At 39.9% G+C, this 23,680-nt stretch overlaps 1 non-coding gene across 1 annotated transcript; it reads right to left on the bottom strand.

Annotated features, from left to right (window-relative positions):
- Window positions 1-22,603: 22,603 nt before the first annotated feature.
- Window positions 22,604-22,746, bottom strand: LOC125094614 (small nucleolar RNA SNORA67). The gene has a single exon (XR_007125623.1). It is a non-coding gene; the product is annotated as a small nucleolar RNA SNORA67 (small nucleolar RNA).
- Window positions 22,747-23,680: the final 934 nt, after the last annotated feature.

The raw sequence follows: 23,680 nt of genomic DNA, 5'->3' as shown, positions 1-23,680 counted from the left end.
CTACTTGTGATTTCTCTCTGTCAAATAAATAAATAAAATCTTTAAAATTAAAAAAAAAAAAAAGAAATGAAAATTTGCCCATGGTTGTGTTTCCAAATGATTCCCACTTCAACTCACGTGGGATGCTACAAAGTATTTCACCAAATCAACTTATTCATCAATACCTCTCCTTAAATTTCCTCACTGTCTCATTTTAGGCATGAAACATTGTGCCCTTAGCTTGGAGTTAGGGAAAACTCTAGGATTATAAGTTCAAATATCATAAAACCATTCTCTGGAGTCTGACCATGCTCTTGGCCAACCTCAGTATGATATCATAGCAGCTGAATGTTTAGTCAAGTGTTTTAATTTCAAATAAACTGTTATGTGTTGAGGATGGTTCTAACTGGACTGGACTTGGAGCAGCCAGTTTTGTCCCTCCCCCCTTAAGTAGTGGGGTTCTGGTGTCAAAATATTCTGCTTATTATGTTCCTCCTAAATTAAGTAATATTGCATCTTTTTGTCATCTTTTATTTCCTTTCTTATCTTTTAAAAGCGTCCCTGATGATAACCTAAACTACGTGTCCTTATTTTCTTAGGATATTTTTAGTTAATGTGTAATATCTACACATGCACTGACAGTAATAGCCAAACAGGGTTTTATTGTTCAAGAAGACTCACAAGACTCAAAATGACAGTGCTTACAAATTTACAGTCTGTTTAATATATATATATACATATATATATATATATGCATATATATATATGCATCTCAATGGCATTAAAGTAAAGATTGTATCACAACAAAGTCTGCCTCACTGGTAGGAGTCTGGAGAGGCCAGGGTAGGCTGCTTTGTTTGCCTTATGTGAGGGTTGAAGCCAGAGGCTGTTTTCTCTCTCAGATCAGGAACCACTGACCTGTGCACAGAATATCATAGAAGCAGAAAGCCCAAGATGGTGTCTTGCAGGCGTTTGTTACATTTTACTGGTACTGTAGGTGTATTCCTGCTGAATAGCCAGTCTCAACAGCAGAGCTGAGACCAGCCATAAAGCATTGGTCTCGTTGATATTAATAATTAGTCTATCCCATCAAGCTCTTCGAAATTCTTGCGTTAGGTTCAAATTAGTGGATGCTAGCCCGTTCTACGTTCTCACCCTCGGGAGCCCTTGAATGTAAACCCAGGCCAGGGACTACTGTTCCAGTGTGTTTGTTACGGACTGATTATTTGTGTCCATCCCTAACTCCCGAATTTATGTCAAAACCCTCCCCTCAATGTGATGGTACTAGGAAGTGGAGCCTTTGGGAGATGATCAGGATTAGATGAAGGTTGTTCCCTCATAAATAAGATTAGTGCCCCTTTAAAAGTCATGAGGGAGACTGTGTCTTCTCTGTGCCTTGTGAGGACTCGATGAGAAAATCAGTGTTTTGCAGACTGAAAGAGGGCCCCCATTAGAACTCAACCATATTGGCACTGTGATCTCTGACTTTCAGCCTCCAGAACTGTAAGAAATAAATTTCTGTTGTACACTAGCCACCCGGTCTATGGTACTTTGTTTTAACACCCCAAAAGGACTAAGACAGCATTAAAAAAAGAAAATTGTCCGGGCACTTGGGTGGCTCAGTCGGTTAAGCACCCACCCTTGGCTCAGGTCATGATTTCAGGGTCTTGGGATGGAGCCCTACATGGTGGGGGGCAGGAGAGGTCCCTGCTCCGTAGGGAGTCTGCTTCTCCTTCTGCCCCTCCCCCTGCTTGTGCTCTCTCTCTCTCTCTCTGAAATAAATAAATAAAATCTTTTTTAAAAAAAGGAAATTGTCATAAACCACGAAAGACCTTTCTTTTTTTTTTTTTTACTAAAGACCTTTCTTAATGTTCCTCTATTATCCCCCACTCTCTTTCCCCTACTTCTACTGTAAAAGTTTAACAATTTGTTTCACTGAGACCCAACTTCCGTCTCCCTCCTGTTAAGTTGCAAAACACAAACGAGAGGTTTGTAGACCAATCCTTCAAACCATCGTCACCCCTGCATCTTTTTAAGTAGTCGTTGGTTTTAGTCCAGTTCTAGTTGTCTCCTAATGGACTCCTTCGAGGGTGATAAGGAGTATGATAAGCCCAGCCCATTGACTGCAATGTTTATTTGCCCATTGTTTGTACCATGTGGGCAGAGAAGTGAGTGCTTTGATCTGAGGAAATGTGAGAGAGCCAAATGGGCACAATATTCTTGTTCCAGCTTTTTGGTAGTTTTGAAGACAGTGGCTTCAGTCACTAGATAGGCAAAACCCAACCCAGAGTATGTATCAAGTTCAATATCCATCTAAGTTCCCCTGAAGCAGTAGATAAAGGGTCAATATTATCTACTGGCCAGTTATGTGCTGGACCTTCTCCCCTGGGAATAATTCCAAAGGCTAATAGTAAACAGAAACATTATTAACAGTTTGAGTTTCGGTAAAAGCCACTGGTACATTTTGTCATGCGGTCCATTGCTACGTGGCTTGAATTCCTTAATGTCAACTCATTTCATGGACCCAGGTTGCCACTTCAAGACATCAGACTTGTTGGGGGTGCTGGGGTGGCTCAGCTGGTAAGCATCTGCCTTCGGCTCAGGTCATGATCCCAGGGTCATGGGATTGAGCCCCACGTGGAGCCCCACATTGAGCTCCCCATCGAGCTCTACATCCGGCTCCTTGCTCAGTGGGAAGCCCACTTCTCCCTCCCTAACTCTCCCTGCTTGTGTTTCCTCTCTTGCTGTCTGTCTCTGTTTCTCTCTGTCAAATAAATAAATAAAATCTTTAAAAAAGAGAGATCAAATTTGTTGATCCCTTGCATAAAGTTTTCTTTGGTGAGCAGCAACCTGTTTCACTTTTGTTTGCTTTTGGAATTTACATAAAGATTTCCAAAGAGCAGTACCCCTTTTATCATCCAATGGTTTTTGGCACACTTTCTAGGCCAGATTGCAAATCCCTTGGTAACAGCCCAAGAGTCAGTAGACACTCAGAGAGTAGGACTTCTATTTCTATCTAATTCTATCACTGCCAGGAATAGTGCTTATAAGCCAGCCCCCTGGACCAACTTGTTCTTTTCTTTCACAAGAATTTTGCCATCTGGGGCACCTGGGTGGCTCAGTTATTAAACATCTATCTTCAGCTCTGGTCGTGATCCCGGGATCCTGGGATCGAGCCCCACTGGGGCTCCCTGTTCAGCAGGAAGTGTGCTCCTCCCTCTCCCACTCCCCCTACTTGTGTTCCCTCTCTCTCTGTCAAATAAATAAATGAAATCTTGAAAAACAAAGAAAAGAAAAGAATTTTGCCATCTACTGGACTCTGGGCCACTGCTTTCCATGACCTTGTGTTCTGGAATTGCTATCAGTGAACCAGGTTGATTGCTGGATATCCTTGAACAATCAGTTGAAATGAGGGACCAAATTCTGCAAGAATAGCAGGGAAGACCTGGTTTAAGTTAACTCTGAAGGTTCTCATTTCACATCTCCAACTAGTACTGGTCAAAGAGTCAATTAATACATCATTCCCTTTTAAGTTTTTCTCAGTAAGGAGAGAAATTTCTCTTAAAATCTTTATCTGTACAAATTACACATTAAAGTAAAAAAGATACCTTGATGACATACATTTTTTAAATCATAGTTCTAAATTTTAACCACATTTTAGTTTTTATCCCTTCTGTAGTGGCATTCCATATCCCTTAAATTTATTCCATTACCCTAAGAGACTGATTAGCAAGCTTAACCAGTCTTGTACATTGTACTCCTGTATTCAGTAGACCTAAAGTTTTCTTTTTTACCCCCAGGGCATTTCATCCAGTCTTGGTGGTCATCTGATATACTAAAGTGGACATGGGGGAATATCCAAGTGACAGTCTTGAGCCGAATATTGTAAGAGACGAGAGCTCACAAAAGATGATCGGATAAAACACTCTCTAGACAAGCATTTTGGAATTAGGGGTGAAGGCTGCATAGATCAGTTGACTCTTCATTAATTATATACTTAGATGGCTTATTGACAGGGAGGATTCTCCAAGTTGGAAGTGTATAATGATGTAACAGGATTTGATCAGAGAAGCAGTACTACTGCAAATGATAGAGGATTTGTTATAGGAATTTGACTTAGGCAATTGTGGAAACTGGTTCAATAGTTTATGTATGGGTTTCGGTTCTGTGTCTTGTACTGGGTCTGAAGCCAGCATGGCGGGAAGTCCGGAAGGAAAAATGGACACGAAGTGGGGGAGAGCAAAGGAAAACTGGAATCCATGGGGACAGGCTGGAACCTGCTTTGGTCCCTTATGACCTCTAAGCCTTTTTTTTTTTTTTAAGATTTTATTTATTTATTTGACAGCACAAGTAGGCAGAGAGACAGGCAGAGAGAGAGGAGGAAGCCGGCTCCCTGCTGAGCAGAGAGCCCGATGTGGGGCTTGATCCTAGAACCTGAGCCAAAGGCAGAGGCTTTAACACACTGAGCCACCCAGGCACCCGACCTCTAAGCCTTTAATTTCAGTGATGCAGGTAACTAACAAGAGAAGCTGGTATCCTTCATTACGAAGCTAAATGGGAAGCTGACTAAGGAGTCAGAGTTGGAGAAGCTAAGGGAGGGGATCCAACAGGAAACAGAATTGCTTTGGACCCCGCTGCTGCTGTAGACCACCAAAGTGAGCCAACAAATCATTGACAATGTGTGCAAGCTGCGACAGTACGTGGTGTGCTGCATTGACCCATCGAGTGTAAAAAGATGATAATGGGTGAGTTTATCTAACCAGATGGGGAGTGAATTATGTCACAATAAATCATCTTCTTCTTTTTTTTAAAAATCGCTCCTTTCCTCCTTTATCATTTCTGCCTTCCAAATCTCTCCCCTGCCCAAAATGTCACTGTGGTTCAGGTTAACCTGTAACTATGTAAGGAAGAAAATTTCTGGGACTCAGTTCTTGTTTAACTGAGTTAACGCAGTACAAAACCACGACAAATATTTTCTGTTAAACTGTGTTAATTTTGTTTAAAAAGTAAACTTTTAAGCTAGATGGAGAACCAACATTCTAGCTCTAAGGAAGCATCACTGGATATAAGTAAAGGTTCTACCAATATCTTTGCAGTTTAAAAAATGATATGTTTAGGGGTGCCTGGGTGGCTCAGTTGTTAAGTGTCTGCCTTTGGCTCAGGTCATGATCCCAGGGTCCTGGGATGGAGCCCCACATTGGGCTCCCAGCTCCACAGGAAGCCTGCTTCTCCCTCTCCCACTGCCCCAGGTCGTGTTCCCTCTCCTGCTGTGTCTCTCTCTGTCAAATAAATAAATAAAATCTTTTTAAAAAATGATATGTTTATACAAGAAAGCATAGGACTAAATAACATTGTAAACAGTTACATTTTCTTGTCTCTAAAAGCCCTCATCGGGCTCTCTGCTCAGCGGGGAGCCTGCTTCTCCCCCCAACCCCCGCCTGACTCTCTGCCTACCTGTGAGCTCTCTCTCTCTGTCAAATAAATAAATATGATCTTTTTAAATTGACACAGAGAGAGAGAGAGAGCACAAGTAGGAGGAGCAGCAGGCAGAGGAGAAGTAGGCTCCGTACTGGAGCCCGATATGGGGCTTGATCCCAGGACCCTGGGATCATGACTTGAGCCAAAGGCAGACACTTAACCGCCTGAGCCACCCAGGTACCCCAGAAACATGTTTTTTTTAAAAAGCAAATTTAGCTTACTTCCTGGAAATCTCTCAGATGTCAAAGCAAACTAAAACTAAACTAAAACTAAAACTAAGACTATGACTATTTATATTCAGGTCACAAGATGACAGATAATTCTGGTAGACATTAAATAAGTATGATGATACTAAGCTTAGAAATTAAGTGATGCATGAGTTTTGCATAGACGTGTTTCCCAATAGCTATAAGTACAGGCAAAGATACCCCACATAATTAGTCACTAGGGAAATGCAAGTCAAAATCACAGTGACATACCACTTCATACCCAATAAGATGGCTAAAACACAAAAGACAGTAACAAGTTGGAAAAAATGTAGAATAATGTATGTGGAATTCATGGAACTCTCATACATTTTTTGTAGGATTGTAAAATGGTATAGCCACTTTGGAAGACAGTTTGGTAATTATTCAAAATGCTGAACCTAGAGTTACCATATGCCCGAGCAATTCCACTGCTGGGCCAGAACAGGCAAATCCACAGAAACAGAAAATATAGTAGTGGGTTCTGGCAGCCGGAAGAAGGAGGTGCATGGAAAATAATTCTTACTGATTATGAGGTTTCTTGTGGCAGTGATGAAAACATTCTGTAAGTAAACAGTAGTAGTGGTTGCATGAATCTATGAGTATACTAAAAACTATGAATTGTATGTTTTATTTATTTTTAAAAAGATTTTATTTATTTAACAGAGAGGGACACAGAATTGTGCTTTAAATGGGTGAATTTTATGGTGTATGAATCAGATCTCAATAAAGCTATTATTTTTTAAAGATTTTATTTATTTATTTTTTTGGCCCAGAGAGAGAGAGAGAGATATGGAGAGAGAGAGAGAGAGCACAAACGGGGGAGCGGCAGGCAGAGGTGTTGGGTGGAAGCAGGCTCCCTGCTGAGCAGGGCTGGATCCCAGGACCCTGGAATCATGACCTGAGCTGAAGGCAGATATTTAACCAATAGTAAATACTAGGAGGTTTAAATTTTATGTTTATACCTCTTGAAAGCTGCTTCACTGAAATCTTTAGATTTACTTGACCAAAGAGGGTATGTAACAGCAAATAAACACATGAAAAGATGCTCAACACTGTATTAGAGAAGTACAAATTAATAACCACAATGAGATAACACTCCACACCTATGCCTAAAACTGAAAACACTGACCATACCAATTATTGGTGAGGATTAGAAGAAATTAACCTTTACATGCTGCTGATGGGAATATAAAATGGTACCTTGGCAGTTCGGCAAGCTTCTTAAAATAATATGTGCCTTCCATATGACGCAACCTTTCACTCCTAGGTATTTATACAACAAACATGAAAGATATTATCCTACAAAGACATATACACAAATGTTCCTAGTAGCTTTATTTTAAATAGCCCAAACCGAAAACCCAGACAAGTTCATGGATAAACAAATTAGGGTATGTTCTACAGATGGAATGTTACACGGCAATAAAAAAGAATGAACTATTCATACATGAAACCACAGGGATAAATCTCAAAATAAGTATGCTGAGTGAGAGATGTTAGACAAGAAGTACATGCTGTGTGAATACATTTGTATAAAAGTCTATAAGATGCAAAATAATCTAGGTAGTGATGGCTTAGGGAAGAGGGGGTAGAATAAAGAGGAAGGAGGAATTACAAAAGCAACACGCGAGTGTGATAAATAAATTAGTTTTCTTGGTTGTGGTTGTGGTGCTAGCTTCACAGATGTATACATATGTTAATACTTATGTTTAGACATATGTTAACTCAAGGTAATATTTTTTAAAGCATCAAGGAAGCTCTTCATATAGATCTTTTCTGTCAAATAAAAAATACATAAAAGTCATGTTTTCAGTGTAATGTGCAAATCTATGGTATTTTATGTATGTATAGATTTTTTTTTGCATGTTTTGTAGCCACAAACAGGCTACAAAACGATTAAACACCTGAAATAATTCCCTCCTGCTGCCCCTATAATCCTTTTCCACTCTTAATCTTGGCAACCACTGATCTGTTATATTTGTGCCTATATTTTTACTTTTTTATTTTTATTTATTTTATTTTTATTATTTATTTATTTATTTATTTTTAAAGATTTTATTTATTTATTTGTCAGAAAGAGAGAGAGAGAAAGCACACAAGCAGGCAGAGAGGCAGGCAGAGGCGGAGAGAGAGGCAGGCTCCCCGCTGAGCAAGGAGCCCGATGTGGGACTCGATCCCAGGACTCTGGGATCATGACCTGAGCCGAAGCCAGCGGCTTAACCCACTGAGCCACCCAGGCGTCCCTATTTTTACTTTTTTAAAAAGATTTTATTTACTTGAGAGAGTGCATGTGTGAGCATGTGGGGGGGAGGGGCAGAGGGAGAGGGAAAGAAATCATTCCAAGTAGGCTCCACACCCAGCATGGATCCTGATTTAGGGCTTGACTCATGACCCTGAGATCATGACCTGAGCTGAATTCAAGAGTCGAACGCTCAACAAACTGAGCTACCCAGTCTGTACTTAAGATTTTTAATATGGTTTCACAATTGTTCCAGCACCAGTACTCCACACAATCTGATTTCCTTTTATAAGGCACTCAGTTTATTTGAACTTAACCATGACTGGAGCAGCAGAAAAACTTCACCTTCTGTAAGTGCTTTATAGGTATTTGTTATTATTGCTGATAATGATGACTGCTTGTATACTGTGAACCTTCTTATGGTCCAAAAAACACTTTGCCTGGAAGTCAGGAACGTAATGATTAACTAAAATTACAGTTATTCCAAATGAGTACTTTCTTTTTTTGTTCTTGAGGTTTGTTTTTTGGGGGTGGGGGGGATTGGGTGTTTTCCATAAATAATTTGGAGAGATAAAATATGTGACCACTTTTGCCAACTACAGGCATGTAATAATGACAATTAAATTTTCCATTAAACATTATTCAATATTATAGGTCAATGACATCGTTCTTTTTGAGATATTTTTACCTCAAAATGCAAGATTTAGTCAGGGAATGGAACATATCTTCTCTTACAATGGGCCAGTTTCCCAATTTCGTTATCATCAAAATATCGGTTGCAGATAATTCTGCTGTGATGTCTGTCATTCACCTTCCATCCACTTCTTTAAATGAGATTGTCCATGCCTATTTCTCCAAGAGTTGGCTCACACATAATATTGCTCTTCAGTCCCTAGCCAGCTGGACCAGGAGTGGACTAACCTGGGCTAATTGGTTTTTCTCTCCTCAGAATTTGGAGTTGAAGTTTCTTTGCCTGCTTGAGTGGGAGAGAATACATAGCTGGTATGGGTACGCACTGCATGTACATTTGGGCATGTGTGGTGCTGGGGCATTTGTCTAGGGCCCTGCTACACCATGTAGTACAACTTGGAAACTTGCCATTCCAAATAGTAGGTGTGCAGAATGCCCTGCTACTCAGCTGACACCCCCCTCTCAGCTTTACCCACTTTCTCATGTCTTTTTAAATATTTAAAATCTTATTTATGTATTTAAATAAGCTATGTGCCCTATGTGATACTTGAACTCATGACCCTAAGATCAAGGGTCTACTGACTGAGCCAGCCAGGCACCCCTCTCATGTCTCTTTTTTCTATTCCCGAGCAGGATCAGGTAAATGGCTTAGCAATCTTTATTATATTTTAGTATATGTGCTGCCGAAGCGAGCACAGCTTAGCAATCTTTAGACCAGAGGCAATCTCTGATTCTCAATTTATTGAGGCAGGTAATGGTTCAGAGGGTTCAAGCACCTCTACTTCATGAATGATTCTTTTGGTAACTCCCTTCCTGGTCTTTTTATTTATTTATTTATTTATTTATTAAAGATTTTATTTATTTATTTGACAGAGAGAGAGATCACAAGTAGGCAGAGAGGCAGGCAGAGAGAGAGGGGGAAGCAGGCTCCCCGCTGAGCAGAGAGCCCGATGTGGGGATCAATCCCAGGACCCCAGGATCACGACCCGAGAGGAAGGCAGAGGCCCAACCCACTGATCCACCCAGGCACCCCTCCCTTCTTGGTCTTAGGGAAGGGGGAAATTCTTTACTCTCCCTCACAATGTAAGGAGAGAGAAGGCCCTCTCTTTAGAACACCGTATTCCCTCTAAAAGGCAGCTTTCATTACTCCTGTCTTCCTTACATGAGGAAGAGGATAATGGTGGGGGTTGTGCTCCTTTTCTTAACTGATGCCTTTCACTGGACCCAACAGGGAAGGGATAGAATCTAAAAGCTGATGCTTAAATAAATAAATAAATAAATAAAAGTCAGTGGTGCCTGGGTGGCTCAGTGGGTTAAGCCTCTGCCTTCAGCTCAGGTCATAATCTCAGGGTGTTGGGATGGAGCCCTGCATCAGGCTTTCTGCTCAGCAGGGAGTCTGCTTCCCCACTCCCCACAATTGCCTCTCTGCCTACTTGTGATCTCTGTCTGTCAAATAAATAAATAAAATCTTTTAAATAAATAAATAAATAAATAAATAAAAGCTGATGCTTCTTCAAACACCAAATGGGTTAGGGGAAGATAGTCCCCTTTTTTTTTTCCTCTTTTTTTTTTTTAAGTAATCTCTACACCCAATGTGGGGTTTGAATTCATGACCTTGAGATCAAGAGTTCCATGATCCACTGCCTGAGCCAGCTAGGTATCCCAGGGGAAGGTAGTCTTTAGTATTGTGTATTTTTAGCTGTGGGCCAAAAACAGAACCTCTTTTCACTTGAAATGAAACAATCCCTGATACAGTGATTTGAGCTGCACGCTTTTCAAATTCTATTTTATATAATTAGAAGCATAAGTGCATCATTTGAAGTAGAGACTTGATAATATGTATATAAGACTAATATTACAAATCATTCAGAATTGCCTGGTTTTTTAATAGTCTAGTTCATTATTGTTTACAGAGCATTTTAATATATATTATACCATTTAATTAAATGTGTGGGTTGTTGCTGACCCACAGTCCTATGGGATTGAATCTATGAACATCCCAGAGCATCCTAATATCCCATTTAGTTTCTAATTATCTTTCTTGCTCAAGGTCCACAGCCTCCTTCCGAGAGCCAAAGGTTTTCTAGTCATAGCTGATCCTAGATTAAATCCTGTTCAGAAAAGGAACATCTTTTCATCTGTTTTATTCTCCCATTAATTTGGCATTTAGATTCCTTTTAACAACTTAAAGTTGATTTCCACTAGCAAGGGAAAGTTAAATAGGTGGCATTTTGGAATGTGGCTGAAGCTAAAAGTCTGTGGATTTAGTCAGACAAAAAGGTAAGTAATAATAGCCAGGAATGGGAAATGGGTACTTAAAATCCTCCTGTAATGCTTTGGGGTCCCTTTAAGATGTACAATTCTACATATCACCTTAGGGGAAAGAATATTCCTATAGTAGATGATGATATCTTTTAATTTTTTTTAAAGATTTTATTTATATATTTGTGCGCACACGAGTGAGAGAGAATGCACATACACAAGCAGGGGGTGGGAGAAGCAGGACCCAGGGATCATGACCTGAGCTGAAGGCAGTCGCTTAACCAACTGAGCCACCTAGGTGCCTCAAAGATGGTATCTTTTAAGCTTTAAAGAGACTGAAATACTTTGATGAGGAAGTAGATAGAGATTGTGGAATCAAAACAGACATAGCTTAATAAACGTTAGAACTTAATAACCCCTAGTTTTATTTGTGTGTGTGTGTTTAATGTGTTCCAGAGAATGAAATAAGTAATATAAAGATTAAAGATTTTATTTTTAAGTGGTCTCTATACCCAGCATGTGACTGGAACCCACAAACCCCGAGTTCAAGAAGTTGCAAGCTTGGTAAGAATGTCCAATGGAAAAAAAGACAGTCTCTTCAACAAAAGGTGTTGGGAAAATTGGACAGCCACATGCAGAAGAATGAAACTGGACCATTTCCTTACACCACACACAAAAATAGACTCAAAGTGGATGAAAGATCTCAATGTGAGACAGGAACCCATCAAAATCCTGGAGGAGAACAGAGGCAGGAACCTCTTTGACCTCAGCTGCAGCAACTTCTTCCTAGAAACATCACCAAAGGCAACAGAAGCAAGGGCAAAAATGATCTATTGGGATTTCATCAAGATAAAAAGCTTTTGCACCGCAAAGGAAACAGTCAACAAAACCAAAAGACAACTGACAGAATGGGAGAGGATATTGGCAAATGACATATCAGATAAAGGGCTAGTGTCCAAAATCTATAAAGAACTTATCAAATTCAACACCCAAAAAACAAATAATCCAATCAAGAAATGGGCAGAGGACATGAACAGTCACTTCTGCAAAGAAGACATCCAAATGGCCATCAGGCACATGAAAAAGTGCTCCACATCACTCGATATCAGGAAAATACAAATCAAAACCACAGTGAGATACCACCTCACACGAGTCAGAATGGCTAAAATTAACAAGTCAGGAAACGACAGATGTTGGTGAGGATGTGGAGAAAGGGGGACCTTCTTACACTGTTGATGGGAATGCAAGATGGTGCATCCATTTTGGAAAACAGTGTGGAGATTCCTCAAAAAATTAAAAATAGAGCTACCCTACAACCCAGCAATCGCAATACTGGGTATTTACCCTAAAGATACAAATGTAGTGCTCCAAAGGGGCATGCGCATCTAAATGTTTATATCAGCAATGTCCACAATAGCCAAACTATGGAAAGAATCTAGATGTCCATCAACAGATGAATGGATAAAGAAGATGTGGTGTATATATGCAATGGAATACTATGCAGCCATCAAAAAACCTGAATTCCTGCCATTTGCAACTACATGGATGGAGCTAGAGGGCATTATGCTAAATGAAATAAGTCAATCAGAGAAAGACAGTTATCATATAATCTTTCTAATGTGAGGAATTTGAGAGGCAGGGCAGGAGGTCATGGGGTGGGGGAAGGGAGGGAAAAAATGAAACAAGATGGGACCAAGGAGGGAGACAAACCGTAAGAGACTTTTAATCTCAGGAAACAAACTGACGGTTGCTGGGGGCTGAGAGGGGAGGGATAGGGTGGTGGGTTGTGGATATTGGGGAGGGTATGTGCTATGGTGAGTGCTGTGAATTGTGTAAGCCTGATGATTCATAGACCTGTACCCCTGAAGCAAATAATACATTATATGTTAATTAAAAAAAAAAGAAAGAAAGAAGTTGCATGCTCTACTCACTGAGCCAAGCATGCACTCACAATATCTTCTAAAAAGAAGAAATGTGGAAGGGCAAATTGCAACTGTACTGAAGCTATCATACTGCTTCTCCACACTTATTAAATATTATCCATACTTGCTTATTAAACATTATCCTCAATGTCAGGGACAAATAATTTGCCTTTTTTTTCCCAACCCAAATAAATGTCTTTCTTACTCAAATTTCTACTCATGAAACAAATATATTCCTTCACCACATCCCCTTCCTCGATATGTTACACAAAATTTTGAAAGATCATTCTATAAGTTCTATCTTAATGTTATTACTTTCTAAAAATTAGCAAATAGAATATTATCTATTTATTATTATATAGAATAAGACAAACATCCAAAATCTTATTTGGTTTCTTTAGCAGTTTTTTTTTTTCCCTTTGCTGTTTTAAATTATGAAGATACAACTCATTTTCTCTATCTGAGGAAAGCACACAACAGTAATGAGACAGCAAACTTTTCAAAATATAAGAGTAATTTAATTTATTCTGATGACTATAAAAGTGAATACACTTTCTCAAGATCTAATTCTCCTGAATTTAAGTTATATAATTAACTTCAACTGGCTAACAGTGAAAGTTTTACACTGAATAATAAAACAGCTCAAATATGAATTTGAAGTGCCTCACTAACTTTCAAAAAAAGTTAGTTGGGGTGCCTGGGTGGCTCAGTCGTTGAGTGTCTGCCTTCGGCTCAGGTCATGATCCCAGAGTCCTGGGATCGAGCCTCGCATCGGGCTTCCTGCTCAGTGGAGGCCTGCTTCTGCCTCTCACTCCCCCTATTTGTGTTCCCTCTCTCGCTGTGTCTTTCTCTGTCAAAGAAATAAATGAAATCTTTAAAAAAAAAAAAAAGTTAGTTACTATAGAAGCATTGACCAAAATTAATCCCGAGTAAATTAAGAATTTACATATAAAAAATAGAGAACTCGGGGCGCCTGGGTGGCTCAGTGGGTTAAGCCGCTGCCTTCGGCTCAGGTCATGATCTCAGGGTCCTAGGATCGAGTCCCGCATCGGGCTCTCTGCTCAGCAGGGAGCCTGCTTCCCCCCCCCCCCCACTCTGCCTGCCTCTCCGTCTACTTGTGAGCTCTCTCTGTCAAATAAATAAATAAAATCTTTAAAAAAAATAAAATAAAATAAAAAATAGAGAACTTAGAAGAAATTAGAATAAATATTCATTAAATGTTTGGATCTGTATTTTCTTTGTAGCCCACATGATTTTCACTCAAAAATGTGCCCATAGTGTCCCAGCACATAATAGGTATTCAACAAACACCTGCTGAACTGAAGATAAACTAGGCTTAGAAGGAAAAAAAAAGCTCAAAGGAAAATAGGAACTATTTTTTTTTTAAAGATTTTTAATTTATTTATTTGACAGAGAGAGATCACAAGCAGGCAGAGAGGCAGGCAGAGAAAGAGGAGGAAGCAGGTTCTCCGCTGAGCAGAGAGCCCAATGCGGGGCTCGATCCCAGGACCCTGAGATCATGACCTGAGCCGAAGGCAGCGGCTTAACCCGCTGAGCCACCCAGGCGCCCCGAAAATAGGAACTATTTAATTAAATTTAAAATTTTAAATTTCAGCACATTAAAAATTAATGCAAAGAAGACTGCAAACTGTAAAAGCATTGGAAGTAAATATGATAGGTTTTAAAAAATATATTTTATTTATTTGGAGAGAGAGAGAGTGAGCACAAGCAGGGGGAGGAGCAGAGGGAGAAAGAGAAGCAGACTCCCTGCTGAGCAGGAAGCTGGATGCAGGGCTGGATCCCGGATACCAGGATCATGACCCGAGCCAAAAGCAGATGCTTAACCAACTGAGCCACCCAGGTGCCCAAGAGTAGAGATCTTTATTAAAAAGATAAAACATTAGGGACGCCTGGGTGGCTCAGTTGGTTAAGCAGCTGCCTTCGGCTCAGGTCATGATCCTAGCGTCCTGGGATCGAGTCCCACATCGGGCTCCTTGCTCATCAGGGAGCCTGCTTCTCCCTCTGCCTCTGCCTGCCATTCTGTCTGCTGTGCTCGCTCTCTCTCCCTCTCTCTCTCTGACAAATAAATAAATAAAATCTTAAAAAAAAAGATAAAACATTAAAAAAAAAGATAAAACATAAAAACATAGATGTCTCTGAATTTCAAGTTATCTCAGGCATTTTAACAGTCGGTAAACTGTTTTAATAGGTGCAAAACCTTCAGGTCTGATATAAAACATCAATCTCAACTACTGTTTGGAATGAATGGATTAATTTTAAGAACAAAGCCCAATATCCTTAGAATATTAATATTAAAAAACAAAGCAATTCTCAATATGCTCAATTCAGACTACAATCCAGCTGCTGCAGTATTTTTAAAATTTCAAACATGAAGGGTACCTAGGTGGTTCAGTTGGTTGAACATCTGACTGTTGATTTTACCTTAGGTCATGATCTCAGTGACCTGGGATTGAGCCCATGTTGGGCTCTGCATTCAGTGTGGAGTTTGCTTGAGACTCTCTCTCCCTCTCCCTCTGCTCCTCCCCTGGCTTATGCACACACACTCTCTCTCTAAATAAATAAAATATTTTAAAAAATGTTTTTCAGGGGTGGCTTGGTGGGTTAAAGCCTCTGCCTTTAGCTCAGGTCATGATCCCAGGATCCTGGGATTGAGCCCCACATCGGGCTCTCTGCTCGGTAGGGAGCCTGCTTCCCCCCTCCCCACCTGCTTCTCTGCCTACTTGTGATCTCTGTCAAATAAATAAATAAAATCTAAAAAAAAAAAAAAAAAAAGAAACCATCTTCTTTAAAAAAAATTTTTTTTTCAAACATGGTAAGATCAGAATTATCTCACTTCTTTTTTTTTTTTAAAGATTTTATTTATTTATTTGACAGAGATCACAAGTAGGCAGAGAGAGAGAGGGAAGAAGCAGACTCCCTGCTGAGCAGAGAGCCCGATGCAGGGCTCGATCCCAGGACCCTGAGATCATGACCTGAGCTGAAGGCAGAGGCTTTAAACCACTGAGCCACCCAGGTGCCCCAGAATTATCTCACTTCTTAATACCACCATCTTTACCTTTTAACATTCCTTTTCTTAGTGCTTATTCATCTGTGTAATAATCCTTACCCAGATGTAATCATAGTGAGCATGTTGTCTCATTTTCCCCCTTAACAATAGGTCCATAAGCATTTTTCTGTGTGCTGTACGGTAGTCATAATTCATTCACTGATGACTTCTATAGAACATTATACTGGAAGTCCTAGTTAAAGCCATTAGACAAGAAAAATAAATAAAAGTCCTTCAAATTGGAAAAGAAGTAAAATTATCTCTGTTTGGAGATGAAATTATCTTATATGTAGAAAACTCTAAAGATTCCACAAAAAAACTGTTAGAACTAACAAATTCAGAAAGGTTGCAGGATACAAAATCAACACTAAAAAATCAGTTTGCATTTCTATATACAAATAATGAATAATCCAAAAGAAAAATTAAGAAAACAGGGTCTCCTGGGTGGCTCAGTGGGTTAAGCCTCTGCCTTCAGCTCAGGTCATGATCTCAGGGTTCTAGGATCGAGGCCCGCATTGGACTCTCTGCTCAGCAGGGAGCCTGCTTCCCCCTCTCTCTCTGCCTGCCTCTCTGCCTACTTATGATCTCTCTCTCTGTCAAATAAATAAATAAAATCTTTTAAATAAAAGAAAAGAAAAATTAAGAAAATTCAATTTACAATAACATCAAAAAGAATAAAATATTGAAGAATAAACTTAAGGAAGTGAAAAATCACTACACCAAAAACAAGAAAACATTGCTGAAAGAAATTAAAGATACAAGTAAATGAAAAGACGTCCATCCTGTCTTCATGGATTGGAAGACTTTATATCATTTTGACATCTATACCACCCAAAGTGATCTATAGATCAACACATTCCCTATCAAATTGCAATGACATTTTTTGCAGAAATAGAAAAATCATTCCTAAAATTGATATGGAATCTCAAGGAACCCTGAGTAGTTAAAAAAAAAAAAATTAAATATGAAGAAAAAAGTTGGAGGTCTCACTTTTCTAGATTTCATAATTTACTATAGGGCCACAGTAATCATAGTCCAAACAGTGTGGTACTGACATAAAAATGGACATGCGCACACACAAATACGATAGAATAGAGAACCCAGAAGTAAACACGTGTGGTTCGATGATTTTTTAAAAATTTACTTATTTTTAAAGTAAATTAAAGTAAAATTTTACTTATTTTTATTACTTATTTTTAAAGTAAATTAAAGTAAAAATTTAAAGTAAAATTTTACAAGCAGGCAGAGAGGCAGGCAGAGAGGGAAGGGGGAAGCAGGCTCCCTGCTGAGCAGAACGCCAGATGTGGGGCTCAATCCCAGGACCCTGAGATCATGACCTGAGCTGAAGGCAGAGGCTTTAACCCACTGAGCCACCCAGGCGCTCCAGGTCCAATGATTTTTGACAAGAGTATCAAGATTATTCAATAGGGAAAGAAGAGTCTTTTCAACAAATGGTGCTCAGAAAAATGAATATCCAATGCAAAGGAATGAAGTTAGACCATTACCTTCCACTATATAAAAAAATCAGCTGAAAATTGATCAAAGATTTAAACTTAATAGCTAAAACTATAAAACTCTCAGAAGAAAACAGACAGGGGGGAGGGAGGCCCTGGGTGGCTCAGTTTATTAAGTGTCTGCCTTTGGCTCCAGTTGTGGTCTCAGAGCCCTGGGATCAAGCAGCATTAGACTCCCTCTCCCTTTGTACATGCATGCTCTCTCTCTGTCAAATAAATAAAATCTTATGTTAAAAAAAGAGAGAGAGAGAAGAAAACAGAGGAAAAGCTTCATTGGATTTGGTGATGACTTCCTGGATATGACACCAAAAGCATAGACAATAAAAGGAAAAATAATAAATTGGACTTCATCAAAATTTAAAACTTTGTGCAAAGGACACTGTCAACAGAGTGAAAAGGCAACCCATGCAATGAAAGAAAATATTTGCCCATTATATATCTGATAAGAGGTTAATATCCAGAATATAGAGAACTATAACTTGATAACAGAAAAACGAGCCACCCAATTAAAAAGTGGGCAAAGTACTTGAACAGACAGTTCTCTAAAGAAGATATATAATACAAATTGCCAGTAAATACATGTAAAGATTTTCAGCATCCCTAATTATCAGGACAATGCAAATCAAAGCTATAATCACACCCGTTAGGATGAATAATATGGAAAACAAAGGAAGTAACAAGTGTTGGTGAGGATGTGAAGAAATTGGAAGCCTCATGCGCTGCTGGTGGGAATGTAAAATGGTACAGCTATTGTGGATAACAGTATGATGGTTCCTCAAACATATGATCCAGGAATTTCACTTCAGGGTGTCTGTCTAAAAGAATGAAAAAGCAGTGACTTGAATAGATATTTGTACTCCCATATTCATGGAAGTTTTACAATAAGCCAAAAGGTGGAAGCAACCCAAGTTTTTATCAGTGGATGAACAAATAAACAAAACATGGCAACCACATGCAGTGGAACATTATTGAGCCTTAAAAAGGAAAGAAATTCTGCTATAAGCTACATGGGTAACTTTAAATTATGCTCAATGAGGGGTGCCTGGGTGGTCCAATCAGTTTAAGCATCTGACTCTTGGTATTGGCTCAGGTCATGATCTCAGGGTTGTGAAACTGACCCCATGTCCTGTGGAGTCTGCTTAAGACTCTTTCTTCCTCCACCCCCCCCCAATAAATAAATCTTTAAAAAAGAAATTATGCTAAGTGAAATAAATCAGTCACAAAAGGACAAATATTGTATGATTCATTCATTTTTTAAGCCTTTTTAAAGTAATCTCTACACCCAACATAGGGATGGAATGCATGACCCTAAGATCAAAAGTCACATGTTCTTCTGGACTGAGCCAGCCAAGCACCCTCTGTGATTTATTTTTATGAAGTTCCAAGTGTAGCCAAATTTACAGAGACAGAAAATGGAATGGTGTTTGCCAGGGACTGGAAGAAGGGGGAATGGGTAATTAGTGTTTAACAGGCATAGAGTCTTAATTGGGAAAGATGAGAAAGTTCTGGAAATAGATGTTGGTGATTTTTGCACAACATGAATGTATTTAATACCATAGAACTGTATTCTCAAAGATGGTTAGAACGGTAAATTTCACGATATATATATCTATCTGTATATTTGTGTGTATATATACATATGTATATGTGCATTCACACACACACACACACACACACACACACACATAAAACCACTCTTTTGGATTAAATTATGTCTCTTCAGATTCATATATTGAAGCCCTAACACCCAATGTGACTATATTTGGAGAGAGGGCCTATAAGGAAGTAATTAAAGTTAAATGAGGTCACAAGGGTAAGCACTAATTCAACAGCATTAGCGTCCTTATAAGAAGAGACGTTAGGAGGGCCTGGCACAGAAGAAAGGCCATGTGAGGACACAGCCAGATGGTAGTCATTCATAAGCCAGAAGGAGAGATCTCACCAGAAACCAACCCTGCGGACACCTTAATCTTGGATTTCCTACCACCAGAACTTTGAGAAAATAAATTTCTGTTGCTTGAGCCATCCAGTCTGTGGTATTCTGTTATGGCAGCCTGTGTAGAAACAGGCAGCCTGATACAACCACAAAAAAAGGTAAAAAAATATTAATAACTGGGGCGCCTGAGTGGCTCAGTGGGTTAAGACTATACCTTTGGCTCAGGTCATGATCTCAGGGTCCTGGGATCAAGTTCCGCATTGGACTCTCTGCTCGGCTTCCCCCTCTGTCTCTGCCTACTTGTGATCTCTCTCTGTCAAATATATAAATAAAATCTTTTAAAAAATATTAATAATTTTTTCATCGCAAAAGGAATGCAAAGATATGTAAAAATTCAAACCAGACAAAAGTGTAAAAAGTCATAAGGAAGTCTCTCATCACCTACTCCTCTTCACCCGCACTCCCTGCCCCCAGTAACCAATGTCAGTAGTTTTAGGAATATCTTCCAGAATGCTTTTATGAATATATAAAGCATATATTATTTACAAACACTTTCTTCTTCTAGATCAAGAATCAAAGTAGGGTCTGGTTCAGAAAGGGAAGAAACTTTCAAGTTTGTTAATCCCTAGCACATAATTTAACATATTCATCCATTCATTCCATTACCATTATACGTTTAGACGATTTCTTGATTTTTTTTCTCCATTATATAAAACGTGGTTAACTTTTTAAAAATCTATTTTAAATTATTTCTAGGGGCGCCTGGGTGGCTCAGTGGGTTAAGCCTCTGCCTTTGGCTCAGGTCATGGTCTCAGGGTCCTGGTATCAAGCCCTGCATCAGGCTCTCCACTCAGCGGGGAGTCTGCTTCCTCCTCTCTGTCTGCCTCTCTGCCTACTTGTGATCTCTGTCTATCAAATGAATAAAATAAAATAAAAATAAAAATAAATGACTTCTATACTCAAGTTTCTTAGATCCTAATACACAATGCAACAACGTTATCTATTCCATTACCAGTGATCACATAGGTTATTTCCATATTTTTATTTCATCATATAACTGCAATTAATATCTTTATAATGTTAACTTTTTTTTTAAAGATTTTATTTATTTATTTGACAGAGAGAGATCACAAGCAGGCAGAGAGGCAGGCAGAGAGAGAGGAGGAAGCAGGCTCCCTGCTGAGCAGAGAGCCAGATGCGGGGCTCGATCCCAGGACCCTGAGATCATGACCTGAGCCGAAGGCAGCGGCTTAACCCACTGAGCCACCCAGGCGCCCCTGTTATTAACTTTTAAATTACTTAAGTTCCTAATAGTGAAATCGAGCTAATGGATGTGATTTTTATAGAACTTCTTATACACAGCCAAATTGATCTTCAAAAAGCTAACTGCCAACTAAAAATTTCTACCAGTAGAGCTAACAATACCAATATTAGATACTCCTATTTAAAAATATCTCCAGGGCTGTCTGGCTGGCTTGGTCAGTGGAGCATGAGACGCTTGATCTCAGGGTTGTGAATTTTTTTTTTTTAAGATTTTATTTATTTGACAGAGAGAGAGAGAGATCACAAGTAGGCAGAGCAGCAGGCGGGGGGGGGGGGGGAGCAGGCTCCCTGCTGAGCAGAGAGCCCGATGATGCCGGGCTTGATCCCAGGACTCTGAGTCCTGACCCGAGCCGAAGCAGAGACCTAACCCACTGAGCCACCCAGGCACCCCAGTGTTGTGAATTTTGAGCCCCATGTTGGGTGTAGAGATTGCTTAAAAATAAAAAATCTTGGGGCGCCTGGGTGGCTCAGTGGGTTAGGCCACTGCCTTCGGCTCAGGTCATGGTCCCAGGTCCTGGGTTCGAGCCCCGAATCGGGCTTTCTGCTCAGCAGGGAGCCTGCTTCCTCCTCTCTCTCTGCCTGCCTCTCTGCTTACTTGTGATTTCTCTCTGTCAAATAAATAAATGAAATCTTTAAAAAAAAAATAAATAAAAAATCTTAAAAATCTCTATAAAGTAGTAGTTTACAAAGGAAATTTACTTTAATTTGCATTTATTTATGTATTTATTTATTTTTTTTTAAAAGATTTTATTTATTTATTTGACAGAGAGAGATCACAAGTAGATGGAGAGGCAGGCAGAGAGAGAGAGAGAGAGGGAAGCAGGCTCCCCGCTGAGCAAAGAGCCCGATGCGGGACTCGATCCCAGGACCCTGAGATCATGACCTGAGCCGAAGGCAGCGGCTTAACCCACTGAGCCACCCAGGCGCCCCTATGTATTTATTTATTTAGAGTAGGGTCCACACGCAGCATGGAGTCCAATGTGGGGCTTGAACTCATGACCCTGAGATCGACCCGGAGCTGAGATCGAGAGTTGGATGTTTAACTGACTGAGCCACCCAAGCACACCTTAATTTGCATTTTGACGAGATCAAAGATTTTCAAGTATTAGTTATTTGTATTTTTTTGTGTGTCAACTCTTGTTGTGTTCATACTCTATACCTATACAAGTATTAGCGGCATTGATTTCTTCCGTATGGATATGTATGAGTTCTTCATATATTATGGTATTACTCCTTTATCAGTATTTATTCCCAGTATTTTCCTAATGTTGTGTCTTTTAATTTTGTGTGTCCATGGGCATCTGGGTGGCTCAGTCAGTTGAGTATCTGACTCCTGGTTTCTGCTCAGGTCATGATCTCATGGGTCCTGAGATTGAGCCCTGCCTTGAGCACTGGGTTCAGCAGGGAATCCTCATTAAGAGTCTCTCCCTCTGCCCCTCCCCTGACTCATGCATTTGTACACATGGTCTCTCTAAAATGGATAAATCTTTTTTTTTTTTTTTACGGTTCCTTCTTTTGCCTCAAAAAGTGACATTTATTCAAAGAAAAAAATGAAAAAATATCCATCCCTTGGTTACCATCCCTTCCCCCTCCTGCTCCTCTTCAGTCCCTCAGACTGAACCCTGGGTGGGGCTAGGTAGCAGGACAGCTCCTCAGATGAGGTCAGTGACATTGAGGGGCATCTCCTCCATGGAGGTGTTGTAGAAGGTCTTGATGTCTCAAAGAGTCCTCTTGTCTTCTGTCACCATGTTAATAGCCACACCCTTACGGCCAAATCGTCCACTGACCAATTCTGTGGATATTGTTTTCCTTGCTCGTGGGAAGGTCATAGCTGATGACTAAAAAAACCTGCTTCACAACAATGCCTCTGGCCTAGGTCAGGGGAGAGGACACGACAGCATGAGCGCGAGGAGGGGACTCAATTGAGCTAGAAGGGACTGGAGTTGAGTGTAGGCAGCCAAAGGAAGTCAAAGGAAACAGACATGCCCTCTCTCCCAGCAACCTCAGGCATGCCAGATTTTCTTCCAAGTTGCTGCTTTCCTGAAGAGGGGCACAAGCAGGCCCCCTGGAGAGGGAATCAGCTTGGATTAAAATGGATAAATCTTTAAGAAAAGTATTTATTGGGTAACTCTTTTGGGTCCTCTACCTCTTTGGGGGCTTTGTACTGTCAATAAACTTTGATTTACTATCCCTCAAATCTTCCTTTGTTCCCCACCCCCAAATAAATAAAAAATAATTTAAGAAGTATTTATTCAGTATCTACTATGTTCTGGGTACTGTGGTAGGAATTCTATGTTATTCTTCAAATTACTTTATGTATAGAATCACACACATTTTGTCTTTCTATTGTTTAAAGTTTAGAAAGGTTGAACTTTACAATTGGGCATAAACCATGTAAGACCCCGTATCACTGTCTGGGAATAAAGCTGGCCCTTTCTCTCTCTCACGGATTGCAAGAGGATGCTGGGCAGGGATGCAGTCATCCAATGCTTGGCTAAGGTTATAAGATCAGCCCAGTCAAAGCAGTTCCCTCATATGGCTGGCAAGTTGGTGAGGCTGTTGGTAGAGGCTCTTGTTCCTCTCCATGTGGTCCCTTTACAGAGCTGTTTGAGTGGAGTTGTGTGTACATTAGCTTCCCCCAATGCAAGCAATCCAAAAGAATGAAGTGGAAAGCTGCAATTAGTGCCTTTATGACCTAGCCTCAGAAGTCACACACCTTCAGCTGTATTCTATGGATGGGACCAGTACTGATTCAAAGGGCTGGAGGGGGACTACATTTCCAGAGGTGAGAATCACTGGAGGTTACCTTGGAAGCTGCCTACCAAGGATCCTAACATCCTAACTTTCCTGTAATATAGTTCATAAAGCAGGTATTGATAATTTTGCAACAACCTGTTTAATTCTAGTTTTGTGCCATTCTGTTGTTTTAAACAGTGTTCTCAAACACATCTGTGCACGTGAGTACACCTAAGCATTTAAGACTTTCTGTTTCACAGTTAAAATTCCACACATTAAAAACCCT

This window comes from Lutra lutra, chromosome 2 (genome assembly GCF_902655055.1).
Source record: "Lutra lutra chromosome 2, mLutLut1.2, whole genome shotgun sequence".
Lineage (NCBI taxonomy): Eukaryota > Metazoa > Chordata > Mammalia > Carnivora > Mustelidae > Lutra > Lutra lutra.
The sequence above is the reverse complement of the archived record's forward strand: the minus strand, read 5'-3'. Positions and strand labels throughout refer to the sequence as shown.